Source organism: Lagenorhynchus albirostris, chromosome 17, assembly GCF_949774975.1.
Source record: "Lagenorhynchus albirostris chromosome 17, mLagAlb1.1, whole genome shotgun sequence".
Classification (NCBI taxonomy): Eukaryota; Metazoa; Chordata; class Mammalia; order Artiodactyla; family Delphinidae; genus Lagenorhynchus; species Lagenorhynchus albirostris.
Window position 1 is genome coordinate 2109847 of NC_083111.1, and position 14268 is coordinate 2124114.

The 14268-nt window shown below is 43.9% G+C and overlaps 1 long non-coding RNA gene across 1 annotated transcript in view; it reads right to left on the reverse strand.

Moving 5' to 3' along the window:
• Window positions 1-14268, reverse strand: part of LOC132508224 (uncharacterized) — a 208536-nt gene that overhangs the window by 130612 nt on the left and 63656 nt on the right. Inside the window, exon 3 of the long non-coding RNA XR_009536474.1 lies at window positions 852-920. This is a non-coding gene — a long non-coding RNA (uncharacterized LOC132508224). The remainder of the gene's footprint in view (window positions 1-851; window positions 921-14268) is intronic.

The following is a 14268-nucleotide window of genomic DNA, read 5'->3' on the forward strand; positions in this document are numbered from 1 at the left end:
TTTAAAAAAATCAAATCAAATCAAAGAGCATTTTACATATCTGAGCTTAAAATCCCATAGCTTCTGATCAATGGGGAAAAGTAATTTAAATTACTTTTAGTAATTTAAATTAGTATTTGTGTCACAGACACTAACAAATGAGAAAAATCTCAGAATAAAATATCAAACTGTAGTTCAGTAGCAATGGAACTACGTAACACGACTTTTTTATACTGGGGAATTCATATTTCACACAGAAATTCTGACAGGTGAATGTAAGGTTTTAGGGATTTCAAATGTATTTTTGAAACCAGCTGTAAGGTGGCAAATGCTAAACAGGGCTCTGAGGTAGCAGTAGGGAGGCCTGGGTTGTAGTCGTAACACCACGAACTTTTACTCCTGGGCAAGTAATTTAAATTCACATTGGTTTGGTTTTTCAACATCGGTAAAATGAGAGCTTAGATGAGATGTTCTGGGGATTCCCGTATCAGCTAAATGTCTATGAGCTTGTTTCATAAATTAGTAATAATCACAACTACCAGTATCAGTAAAATGCCAATTCTGTGTCAAGCGATAAACTATTCTTTGCTTGCAACACCTCAGTCCTCAGAGGAGAAATGTCTTCATCTCAGAGATCTCTGATTCGTGCACAACTGATCAACATAGAGCTGGGATTCCAGCTGAGCTGTCTGTCTTCCCGCCCTCACGCCAACTCAACCACACACTCTGGTCTTTATCCAACTGATGACAGAATATTCAATCATTCAAGCTGCATAACAAAGCTTAAAATAATGGTTCAACTATTGCAAAATGACATTTTAAAAGCTTCTATTTGAACCATAATGTCAGATAAGGAAGTTTTTATTACTTACAGCTGTTCCAAGGATGAGTCCTTTAATGTCTGCTTATCTCGTATACGAATTCCATCCTTGTAGAGGTACCTGGAAAACATACAAAATCTTATTAAATTACAAATTAGCACAGATACCACATATCTTAGATCAGGATTTTTTAAACTGTAGTATGGACCCAAGGAGCTTTGGGGTGTTAATACATTCCCTAAAATATAGGGAAACTTTGATTTCATATCAATATGTTCAACTGTCTGGGTAGGAGAGCTCCAAGGCTCTCATCAGGGCCTCAGAGTGACCCTGCACCAAAATAACTGAGCACCACTGCCTTAGCCTCTAAAACTTGGAATGGTTGTGGGGAACTTCTGACTGATGACGTCACATCTACCGGGTGGCAACTACTCTAAGAAAAAGAGAAGTTTGACAGTAACAATTTTTTAAAATCCAGTCCATCGTACTGAATATACTGAACTGGGAGTTACATTTGCAAAGCTGGCAAATGTCACCGTTAGGACTCACGTGCGGGGGGTGAAAACATTCACAGTCGGCTCTCCCACGGTTGCTGCCAAAAATCTACCCGGAAGGACCCTATCATGGATTTACAGACACCGTGCAACTCATCGGACCCCAAAAGTGACTGGAAACAAACTATATAACCTACTAGCACCTTCTTTGCCTTTTTCTTTCAACTAGAGGATGGCAACATTATTTCCTCTCTAAATCTACCAAAGTTTGTTGTAACTGGTTTGATTTTTGTTTTTTGTTTTTGCGGTACGCAGGCGTCTCACCGCCGCGGCCTCTCCCGTCGCGGAGCACAGGCTCCGGACGCGCAGGCTCAGCGACCATGGCTCACGGGCCCAGCCGCTCCGCGGCATGTGGGATCTTCCCGGACCGGGGCACGAACCCGCGTCCCCTGCATCGGCAGGCGGACTCCCAACCACTGCGCCACCAGGGAAGCCCTGGGGTTTTTTTTTCTTAACAGTGAATTGATTTAAACTGGAACCAATGTTGTATATTTTCTGAAGTGATTGAACCCAAACTAACATCGAACTGCAAAATACAGAATCTTAATATTAAACCCGAATTTAATTGAAAAAAAATCTCTATGGTTTCTGTGAATGCCGTGGAAGTGAATATCTTTTTACCTAGAGGTTGCAAAAGGAATGGGGCTGACTCCAAGGAAGTTTAGAGACTGGGAGAGATGGCAAAGGCCAGTCAATGCTCAGTTAACAACTGCAAGGGTCACACTCAGCCAATGACCCAAGAAGGCGAATTTGCAGAGGGAGCAGCGCTCGATAGCAGGAGATCGTGAGACAACGGTGCAACAGCTGGGCCAGAAGAGGAAGAAGTTGTAAGAAGTTGTAATTCAGAGAGGAAGCGAAACCTAGGAAACAGATGCATGGATTTGAGTGTGGATTTGAGTGTGGAAGAAATTTCCCCTTTAAATACCACCGGAGATGCTCAGTGTATCTCCAACCTGCGCACGTATGCAGCAGTTTCTGCCCAGCGGATTTTTTTTTTAATTGTTCAGTGCTCGTAAGTGATGAGATCATTATCACTTTGTAGATGCCAAGATGTTTCTGAACAAATAAATGTTACTTGGGAGTTTATCATTAGACTAATTCTAACTTGGTTAACAGTTTATATACAGGGATGCTGTCCTTAGTTGCTGGTTCACCAAACCAAAGAAAAGGAATGTTTTTCTTTTTTAATTTATTTATTTTATTTATTTTTGGCTGCGTTGGGTCTTCGTTGCTGCACGCAGGCTTCCTCTAGTTGCAGTGAGCGGGGGCTACTCTTTGTTGCGGTGCGCGGGCTTCTCATTGCAGTGGCTTCTCTTGTTGCGGAGCACGGGCTCTAGGCGCACGGGCTTCAGTAGTTGTGGCATGCGGGCTCAGTAGTTGTGGCTCACAGGCTCTAGAGTGCAGGCTCAGTAGTTGTGGCGCACGGGCTTAGTTGCTCCGTGGCATGTGGGATCTTCCCGGACCAGGGCTCGAACCCATGTCCCCTGCATTGGCAGGAGGATTCTCAACCCCTGCGCCACCAGGGAAGTCCTGAAAAGGAATGTTTTGCTCTCAGTTTTTCAGTGGAGCTCAGGTCTCAAATTCAGCTAAACTTAAATGAACCACGGTTCCCAAAGAGATCCTCAAACAATTGCACTTTTTCTTATGAATCTGGAAGCAAATTTCTCCTAAGACATTTCAGTCTGTTTTGCCCAAGGGAATCAATGATACATTTTGGACCAAAACATGTTAGAATTTCAGAAGAGTTCAGAAAGGCTTTTGTTTCAGAGAAAAATCTGTGCTCTCCTTTGTGTTTGGCAGGGCACAACTGCAGTCCGGTGGTGTGTTTAGTCTAAAGAAAATTAGCCTCCTGGACATACATGCACTATAGCTACTTTATGTAAACACCCGAAATGCTTGGGAAAGGCCACCACAAAAATCACTGATGGACACACGTTACTGAAAAAGCTGAGGCATTTACTGGTCTTACCCTCCCTCTCAATGAATAATGAACTCAACATAAAAGTCTGTTAATCAATCACATGCTGAGCATTTATTGAGCACCTTATGCTCTCTTCTTTATTCCCCAAATATCTCATGAGTCGTTGCCACGTTCGCAATGCTGGGTTATGCGGTGAATTAGAGGAGACGGCCCCTCGCCTTCACAGGATCCAGTGGGAAAATCAGAACACGAATAAGTAAAAACATATGAGAGAAAAACATTAGCTTCTGTGGTGTAATAAATGAACAGACACCATGAGAGAGAAAAACAGAGAGGAAGCTTCCTACAGGAGTTGACATTGAAGGTGGGACGAGACAGAGGAAAATGCCACCAGGGAAAGACCCACCAGCCTCACGTGCAGAGGCCCGCAGGGGTGGAGAGTGAGAACTTCCTGTGCGTGGAGAGATTAAAGGACAATGCATCCAGCATAAAAAGCAAAGGAAAGAAGACCTAAGATGAATTTACATGCGTGAGTGGATCAGAAGCCGCACTGGGACTCACAGACCTAAAGAGGGGGTCTGACTTATTAAAATGAAACGTGAAGCAGGGAAGTAGTGATTCCTTGAACTAGGGTAGGTGCAGGGGACACGGGGGAAGGGGACACATCAGAAATGTTCTTGGGGGCGGAGTGAACGGGGTGTGCCGGAGAACCCAAGCAGGCGGCTCACAGAGCAGCGGTGCTGGTTCGCTGAGAGGGTGTGAGACACACAGGAGTGCAGCAGGATGGGTGAGGCTGGGAGAGAGAGAAGCAAGTCCTGCACTTCATGTGCGCTGCACAGAAATACAAGCAGGACCCCGATTCTCAAGCATGCAGCTGTGCGCGCACACACACACACACACACACACACACACACACACACACACACACAGCCTCACTGCTGGGAATGCTCTTTGCAGGTTATCATCCCCACCCTTTGTGACCACTTGTTTTTCTGGTCATAAGGGGACAAGACGACACATCTGCAGCGTGTGTTAGAGCTGAGGTCGCCACAGAGGTGGTGCCCATGTTAGCAGGTGATTCTTGGCTTTAGTCAATCCTGCGGTAATTCCCAAGCACCCCCTTATCTGAAGGCTTGCTCGCCCATCGCACGGGGAGGCGGAGTCGTCCTCCCCCACCGGGCCACCACCACGTCCGCGTGTGTTTAGATTCCAGAGTCCACCCAGCTGTCCTCTAAGTGTGGGTTCATCCCCCAAACAAGCAAGATCTAAGCCTGAAGCCTGTCTCTGCATCTCCACACACCAGCTCCCACCCCACTGCCTGTCTCAGCACCTTCACAGACCTCCAGATCAACGAGCACCCCGGATCGCGGGGTCTCTGTGAATCCCACCCAGAAGGAGCTCACGTCTGCTCCAGGCGTTTCCGGGACTAGCTCACACGAGGCCTGTAACCACGCGTGTAGCAGAGTCTACCATCCTCAACTGCCGTCGACCCTGACATTTCCTTCCAAACCTCAAATTCCACTTCCTTCTAATCTGGACAGGGGGTGTCGGGACGGAATAGGTCTCCCAGCCCACAAACTCCTTTTTTATAAGAACACCTCTGTTTTGAGAGACAATCCTTACTCGGTAATGTTACTGAAAACACGGAAAGATTGGCCTCAGTGGCCACACGAATGCATTCACCACCTACTGTGTCATGAAACGTTGATAAATTGTCCTTCCCTTTCCCCGAGTCACACAACTTACAGAAGCCCAGAGATACGGTTAGAAGAGCGTTGACTCGAAGTGTCGTGAAGTGCTTTCCTTGTTCTCACCCAGAGCGTGTAAAGCACTTGAGCGTGTAACTGATGCCGCCACGGCAATGTTGACCATTCATCTCATCCAAAATTAGCCTCTTGCTAATAATTCACTGTACTAGGTTTCTTCATTGAGTATCACACTAGCAATAAGATCTCTTCCAAACCATATTTACAAGTTGTGCTGTTTATCAATTTGTTTCCTTTACTGTAGGGGAGATACTCCTTACATGCCAATGAGTAAAGGACCCCAGTAAAGACCCCCAGGACTGGGATGAAACGCAGGGGGGTCAGGAGCAGACCACTCACAGCACCAGCCTAGAAGCCCAAAGAATCCTTAGCAACGTTTAACACACGGAAATCAAGAAGGCCATGCGCCTGCTGGGCACGGGACTGGTCGTGAACAGTTAGGAGAGCTAATGTTATAGAATGGACTGATTCTAAACAGGAACTGAGGTTTTAGGACTGAGGGATGAAAAGAGCTGTAGGAGCTCTTGTGTCATTGGCTGGGTGTCTCAGTTGAACACAGCAGGCTGCAAGGCTCTTGAGCTGGGGTGTGATGTGAACTCTAGTGACTCAGGAAGATGTTACGATCATTGCATAAATGGGAGAGAAAGCGTCAGGACAGCATCTCCTCTTTACAAGAATAATTTCAGCTTTTTCCCCAGAGTCCTTAATGAATCCACAAATGGAAATATTTCTATAAAAATGTTAATTATCTCCTTAATGTTTTTTTAAAAAGAAAGTTGCAGCACTCACTCCTTAATTAAACAAATGTCCTTCTGGTTTCTGTTTTCAGCATTCCACGTGAGTGGAGCAGTCATGACCTCCCAGCTTTCAACTGATCAACATGCATGGTTTCTGCGTCAAAACAGGGAGCCACTTAAAATACCTTTACTCTCATTTACCTACAATACTCAGAAGAGCGCCACAATGGCCAACGGTCATATGTGTGAGCTCACTGCTCCAAAGCGTGGTTCTTCCCCAAGTTCACTAAAGTTCCTAACTGTGGAACTGCCCTGGTGGTCCAGTGGTTAAGAATCGGTTTTGCAATGCAGGGGACGCCGCCGGTTCGATACCTCATTGGGGAACTAAGGTCCCACATGCCATGGGGCAACTAAGCCCGTGCACCACAACTACTGAGCCTGCGAACCCCAACTACTGAGGCTGTGAGCCACAACTATTGAGCCTGCACACCACAACTAGAGAGAAGCCCTCACACTGCTACGAAGAGCCCAACTGCAACGAAGAGCCCACGTGCCACAACGAAAGATCCCGCGTGCCACAACTAAGACCTGATGCAGCCAAAAAAATAGATAAATAAATATTTTAAAAATACTAATTAAAATACTAAAGTCCCTAATCGTAATGTGCTCACTGCTCAAGAAGGTCTTGGATGGCTGAGTTGTTGACATACAGCTTCTCTTGGATCAATGGAATTTTTACAATTATTGATTAATTAGATCTGAATATGAAAGTTGCACAAACTCTGTTTTGTTTTTATTTTTCTCCAATTTAGAATTTTTGTAGCAGGGATGGAGGAATAGAAATGTGCATAAATATTCAAATGTTTTCAGATGAATAATCTGTTGAAAGCAACAACTGACTTTACTTAAAAATGGTGCAATGAGCTTTGTTGAAAGGTGGACAGTGTTTTTTAAGAAGATGAAGTATTACTTTAATTAAACGAAAAGGTGAAAATAATCTATCAGCACTGTAAGTCACTGTTGATTTTTCTTGCAACTTACAAGCATAGCAAATTTTCAAGTCCCTCAGAAGCATTTCTGGAAATCTTTCTGATTTGGCTGTTGTGCAGGAGATGGACAAAACGGAACGGACAAACAAGAATTCCAGGATGAGAAAGAGAGTCTTCAAACCTTATGCTAGTTCTGCCAGGTAGAGCTTCAAAGAGCAGAAAAACATTCACTGACATGCTTCACTAAATTTAGAGATTTATAACTTTCTGTTCAAAAGGCTATATTATTAGCTTGTCACAAAAAACTTTTCAAAAATAATTTTTATTTAATTAAATCACCCTAAAATACCCCTAAAAGAGCACTATACACCCAAGGATAACATTCTTGTTTTCCCGAAGCCTATCCTTTAAAAGGAAAATTATCCACATGGTCATGGTAACAAAGGAGCATCTTCCTAAATAAACATATGCAGAGTTACACACACTGAGGCTTAAGCATTTTCCTTGGAAAAACAGGCATCACAGCCCTTGGCATGCAGTGAACTCCCACTGTGCATTTGCTGAGCTGTCAAACCAGAGTCAACTACACCACAGAAAGGGGAGGCTTATATAGGGCTATCAAACGGTCCAAAATCGACTTCTCAAAAATCAAGGGAGAAAAATAACAGGTGGCAGAAATAAATTGTATTTGAACAGTAAAATGCGTTACCCAAAAATCACCTTTCAGCAACTTGGAAAGCTTTGGGGAAAACTCTGGCAAATGAAAAGCACAGATTGCTTCGGATAAATATACTTAAAATTTCTTTCAAATTTAAATGATCATGGCATGTCTAAATGTATAGGGAAAGTCGGCTAATTGGATTGGCACACGTTTCTGAATATCCTGTAACAGCTACAAAAGGCAAAGCTTCTAAAATCTACTGCCAGGATCAAATTCTAGAGGGTTCATTTTTAGAGTATTATAAAATGTTTGTTTTGTGCTTTTTTAATGACTAATTAGGATAACAGAAGTGCTTTGGCTAATGGAGCAGGTGACTATTTTAGCCATTGTACACAGACAGCCAGGGGTCCAGAGCTGTTCCTAACCTCTCACCGCTAAAGGTTCAGCCACGATTCTCCAAACAGCACCTGGGCTGCGGACACCCTACCTGTGGCACTGAGGCCACTCCTCGCCGTTTATGACTGCCCAGTGTTCTGGCCGTCAGAGCCGGGGGGGCGGGACAACCAATCTACGGTCTGCGTCAGAGCTGATGCCATACAGAGATAATGGCCATCTTCACGGATAGAACGTTCTCAGCTTCAGTCAGTGACCCAGTAAACTTTATAGCCCTCCACGTGCCCAAGGAACTCTTAGGCTGATTGAAAGCCATGTGGCTAGTTAATATCTAGTTAATCCCAGACACTAACCTTGTCCTGAGAGAATTTGTCACTCAGTTACTCCCTCTGTATATTCTCTTAATTTAATGTTCAAAACCCATTACTATACTTCCTTTAGGTCCCCAAACTACCAGCATACCAATATTTTTAATTAAAGAATGACAATTCTGTTCCCATATTTTATAACACACGTGTACCAATGCATGCAGAAGAAAGTGTATGTATGTAGGCACATGTACATGTCTATGTACGCATATGATTATATACTTGTGTACATGAATATACGTACACATACGTGTGTGTGCTTATGCACATATAACGTAAGTTGTGGCCTGCACATGTGATGTGTATATACGTGTGGTACGTTGTACACATTGTATTCTCAATCTCACCTGACACACAGAACACAGGAAATAATTTGACTATTTTCACAATTCTCCCAAGACTGGGGCCCAGGAGAGAAGTTGCTCCACTTAATGCAAAGAATGCCTTCCAGCCTCACTGCTAATTCTCTTCAATACCACAGCTGAGAAAGGAAAAGATACTACGTATCATAATTCATACTTCTTCAGTATATAAATGTGCTTGAAGTCTATGTTTCTGGATATTCTTATACAGTTATCTAGATTTGGGTAGAAATAAAATGTGAACTTTCTGAAAACTGCACTGAAGTTGTTTTTATTTCTTTAACATTGTAATTCATTACGAATGTGAATACTCTACAGCAGGGGTCCCCAACCCCCTGGCCGCGGAGCAGTTCCAGTCCGCAGCCTGTTAGGAGCCGGGCTGCACAGAAGGAGGAGAGCAGTGGGCGAGCGAGGGAAGCGTCACCTGCCGCTCGCCATCGCTCGCGTGCCCGCCTGAACCATCGCTGGCATCATTGGCACTACCACCTGAAGCATCCCCGCCCCTTACCCCCGTCCGTGGAAAAACCGTCCTCCACAAAACCGGTCCCTGGCACCAAAAAGGCTGGGGACCGCTGCTCTAAAGTATGAGATAAAATATTATGAAACAGAAACAGATTCACAGATACAGAGAACAGACTTGTGGTTGCCAAGGGGGAGGAGGGTGGGGGAGGGATGGAGTGGGAGGTTGGGATGAGCAGGTGCCCACTATTATATACAGGATGGATACACAACAAGGTCCTACTGGAGAGCACAGGGAACTCTATTCAGTGTCCCATGATAGATCATAATGGAAAAGAACATGAAAAAGAATGTAGTATATATCTATATAACTGAGTCATTTTGCTGTACATTAGAAATTAACAACATAGTAAATCAACTATACTTCAATTAAAAATAATAATAAAAAATAAAGTATGAGAAAATATCTACCTCACAGGTTTTCTTGGAAAATTTTTATTGCCAACAAGAACAAATCCATTAAAATGGTTCACAGTTGAATGTGTTTTCCAATCACAAGTACATATTTCTTCTCAAGGTTTCTTCAAAGCATTATGCATTCCATCAAAATACCATTGTTATGATTTTAATGGATGGAATATTTTCCTAACAGAGTTTTGGTTAAGTGATTGCAGATACTGTCATTTATATTATTTTTGTTTTATTTGCATAAAGGAGATATATTCAAAATTATGAGAGATTCTACTGAAATTCAGGGTATAAAAAAACACCTGACACCCGTTCACCAACAATCAGCTCAAACTTGGGGAAATGTGTGCTTGTCTACTATATCCTAATATTGCCTATGGAGCCAAGGGGGGAGAAAAATGAAGCAAATAAAAACTCCCAAGAAAAAAAAGTTATGTTTTATTGAGGAAATAAAATAATTCCGCAAGACAGGTGATCTGCTTATCTTGATGATCAAAACCTTGGCGAAAAAGAGGAACCAGCAATACACCAACAGGTCTGTTTGATCAGCTGCATCTTTTCTTGCTGAAACAGTGTCTGACACATAGTGTTCACACTATGTGATATTGATATTATACGAATGTGTACTTTGTGGCTGGAAATATTTTGTTAAAAAGCAATAAGTAGGGGGAACTTAAACATGGCGGAGTAAGACGTGGAGATCACCTTCCTACAAATACACCAAGAATACATCTACACGTGTAACAACTCCTACAGAACACCTACTGAACGCTGGCAGAAGACCTCAGACCTCCCAAAAGTCAAGAAACCCCCCACGTACCTGGGTAGGGCCAAAGAAAAAAGAATAAACAGAGGCAAAAGAATAGGGACGGGACCTGCACCAGTGGGAGGGAACTGTGAAGGAGGAAAGGTTTCCACACACTAGGAGCCCCTTCGCAGGTGGAGACTGCGGGTGGCGGAGTGGGGGAGCTTCGGAGCCACGGAGGAGAGCGCAGCAACAGGGGTGCAGAGGGCAAAGCGGGGAGATTCCTGCACAGAGGACCGGTGCCGACCGGCACTCACCAGCCCGACAGTCTTGTCTGCTCAGCCGCCGGGGTGGGCGGGGCTGGGAGCTGAGGCTCGGGCTTCGGTCGGAGCGCAGGGAGAGAACTGGGGTTGGCGGCGTGAACACAGCCTGAAGGGGGCTAGTGCGCCACGGCTGGCCGGGAGGGAGTCCGGGGAAAAGTCTGGACCTGCCGAAGAGGCAAGAGACTTTTTCTTCCCTCTTTGTTTCCTGGTGCGCGAGGAGAGGGGATTGAGAGCGCTGCTTAAAGGAGCTCCAGAGACGGGCGCAAGCCGCGGCTAAAAGCGCGGACCCCAGAGACGGGCATGAGACGCTAAGGCTGCTGCTGCCGCCACCAAGAAGCCTGTGTGCGAGCACAGGTCACTGTCCACACCCCGCTTCCGGGGAGGCTGTGCAGCGCGCCACTGCCAGGGTCCCAGGATCCAGGGACAACTTCCCCAGGAGAACGCACGGCGCGCCTCAGGCTGGTGCAACGTCACGCTGGCCTCTGCCGCCGCAGGCCCGCCCCGCACTCCGTGCCCCTCCCTCCCCCCGGCCTGAGTGAGCCAGAGCCCCCGAATCAGCTGCTCCTTTAACCCCGCCCTGTCTGAGCGAAGAACAGACGCCCTCCTGCGACCTACATGCAGAGGCGGGGCCAAATCCAAAGCTGAACCCCGGGAGCTGTGAGAACGAAGAGAAAGGGAAATCCCTCCCAGCAGCCTCAGGAGCAGCGGATTAAATCTCGACAGTCAACCTGATGTACCTGCATCTGTGGAATACCTGAATAGACAACGAATCATCCCAAATTGAGGAGGTGGACTTTGGGAGCAGCTGTAGACTTAGGGTTTGCTTTCTGCATCTAATATGTCTCTGGTTTTATGTTTATCTTAGTTTAGTATTTACAGCTTCTTATCATTGGTACATTTGTTTATTGATTTCGTTGCTCTCTTCCTTTTTTTTTATACATATATATATTTTTTCCCTTTTCTCTTTTTGTGAGTGTGTATGTGTATGTTTCTTTGTGTGATTTTAACTGTATAGCTTTGTTTTTACCATTTGTCCTAGGGTGCTGTCTGTCCATTTCAGTTTTTTGTTTGTTTGTTTGTTTTCAGTATACTTTTTAGCACTTGTTATCATTGGTGGATTTGTTTTTCGGTTTAGTTGCTCTCTTTCATTCATTTTTTTAATTACTTTTTTTATCTTTAATAATTTTTTTACTTTTTATTTTAATAACTTTATTTTATTTTATTATTTCTTTCTTTCTTCCTTTTTCTCCCTTTTCTTCTGAGCTGTGTGGCTGAAAGGGTTTTGGTGCTCCAGCCGGGTGTCAGGCCTGAGCCTCTGAGGTGGGTCAGCCGAGGTCAGGACATTGGTCCAACAGAGACCTCCTGACTCCACGTAATATCAAACGGCGAAGACTCTCCCAGAGATCTCCATCTCAACGCTAAGACCCAGCTCCACTCAACGGCCAGCAAGATACAGTGCTGGACACCCTATGCCAAACAACTAGCAGAACAGGAACAGGAACACAACCCCACCCATTAGCAGGGAGGTTGCCTAAAATCATAATAAGGTCACAGACACCCCAACACACCACCGGATGTGGTCCTGTCCACCAGAAAGACAAGATCCAGCCTTATCCACCAGAGCACAGGCACCAGTCCCCTCCACCAGGAAGCCTACACAACCCAACGAACCAACCTTACCCCCGGGGCAGACACCAAAACAACAGGAACTACAAACTTGCCGCCTGCAAAAAGGAGATCCCAACACAGTACGTTAAGCAAAATGAGAAGACAGAGAAATACACAGCAGACAAAGGAGCAAGGTAAAAACCCACCACACCAAAGCAATAAAGAGGAAATAGGCAGTCTAACCTGAAAAAGAATTCAGAGTAATGATAGTAAAGATGATCCAAAATCTTGGAAATAGAATGGAGAAAACACAAGAAACGTTTAACAAGGACCTAGAAGAACTAAAGAGTAAACAAACAATGATGAACAACACAATAAATGAAATTTAAAATTCTCTACAAGGAATAAATAGCAGAATAACGGAAGCAGAAAAAACGGATAAGTGACCTGGAAGATAAAATAGTGGAAATAACTACCTCAGAGCAGAATAAAGAAAAGAGAATGAAAAGAATTGAGGACAGTCCCAGAGACCTCTGGGACAACATTAAACACAACAACATTTGAATTGTAGGGGTCCCAGAAGAAGAAGAGAAAAAGAAAGGGTTTGAGAAAATATTTGAAGAGATTATAGTTGATAACTTCCCTAATATGGGAAAGGAAATAATCAATTGAGTCCAGGAAGCACAGAGAGTCCATACAGAATAAATCCAAGGAGAAACACACCAAGACACATACTAATCAAATTATCAAAAATTAGATACAAAGAAAAAATATTAAAAGCAGCAAGGGAAAAGCAACAAATAACATACAAGGGAATCCACATAAGGTTAACAGCTGATCTTTCAGCAGAAACTCTGCAAGCCAGAAGCGACTGGCAGGACATATTTAAAGTGATAAAAAGGAAAAGCCTACAACCAAGATTACTCTACCCAGCAAGGATCTCATTCAGATTTGATGGAGAAATTAAAACCTTTAACAAATACACAAAAGCTAAGAGAATTCAGCACTACCAAACCAGCTTTAAAACAAATGCTAAGGATCTTCTCTAGGCAGGAAACACAAGAGAAGGAAAAGACCTACAATAACAAACCCAAAACAATTAAGAAAATGGTAATAGGAACATACATATCGATAACTACCTTAAATGTAAATGGATTAAATGCTACAACCAAAAGACATAGACTGGCTGAATGGATACAAAAACAAGACCTGTATATATTCTGTCTACAAGAGACCCACATCAGACCTAGGGACACATACAGACTGAAAGTGAGGGGATGGAAAAAGGTATTCCATGCAAATGGAAATCAAAAGAGAGCTGGAGTAGCAATTCTCCTATCAGACAAAATAGACTTTACAATAAACACTATTAAAAGAGACGAAGAAGGACACTACATAATGATCAAGGGTTCAACCCAAGAAGAAGATATAACAATTGCAAATATTTATGCACCCAACATAGGAGCACCTCAATACAAAAGGCAAATGGTCAACTGCTTTAGATGTTGAGGTGCTTTATGGCATGATCAACAGCCATAAAAGGGGAAATCGACAGTAACACATTCATAGTAGGGGACTTTAACACCCCACTTTCACCAATGGACAGATCATCCAAAATGAAAATAAATAAGGAAACACAAGCTTTAAATGATACATTAAACAAGATGGACTTAACTGATATTTATAGGACATTCCATCCAAAAACAACAGAATACACTTTCTTCTCAAATGCTCATGGAACATTTTCCAGGACAGATCATATCCTGGGTCACAAATCAAGCCTTGATAAATTTAAGAAAACTGAACTCGTATCAAGTATCTTTTCTGAAAACAGTGCTGTGAGACTAGATACCAATTACCGGAAAAAATCTGAAAAAATACAAACACATAGGCTTCCCTGGTGGCACAGTGGTTGAGAGTCCGCCTGCCGATGCAGGGGACACGGGTTCGTGCCCCCGGTCCAGGAAGATCCCACATGCAGCGGAGCGGCTGGGTCCGTGAGCCATGGCCGCTGAGCCTGCACGTCCAGAGCCTGTGCTCCGCAACGGGAGAGGCCACAACAGTGAGAGGCCCGCATACCGCAAAAAAAAAAAAAAAAAAAAAAAAAAATTAAT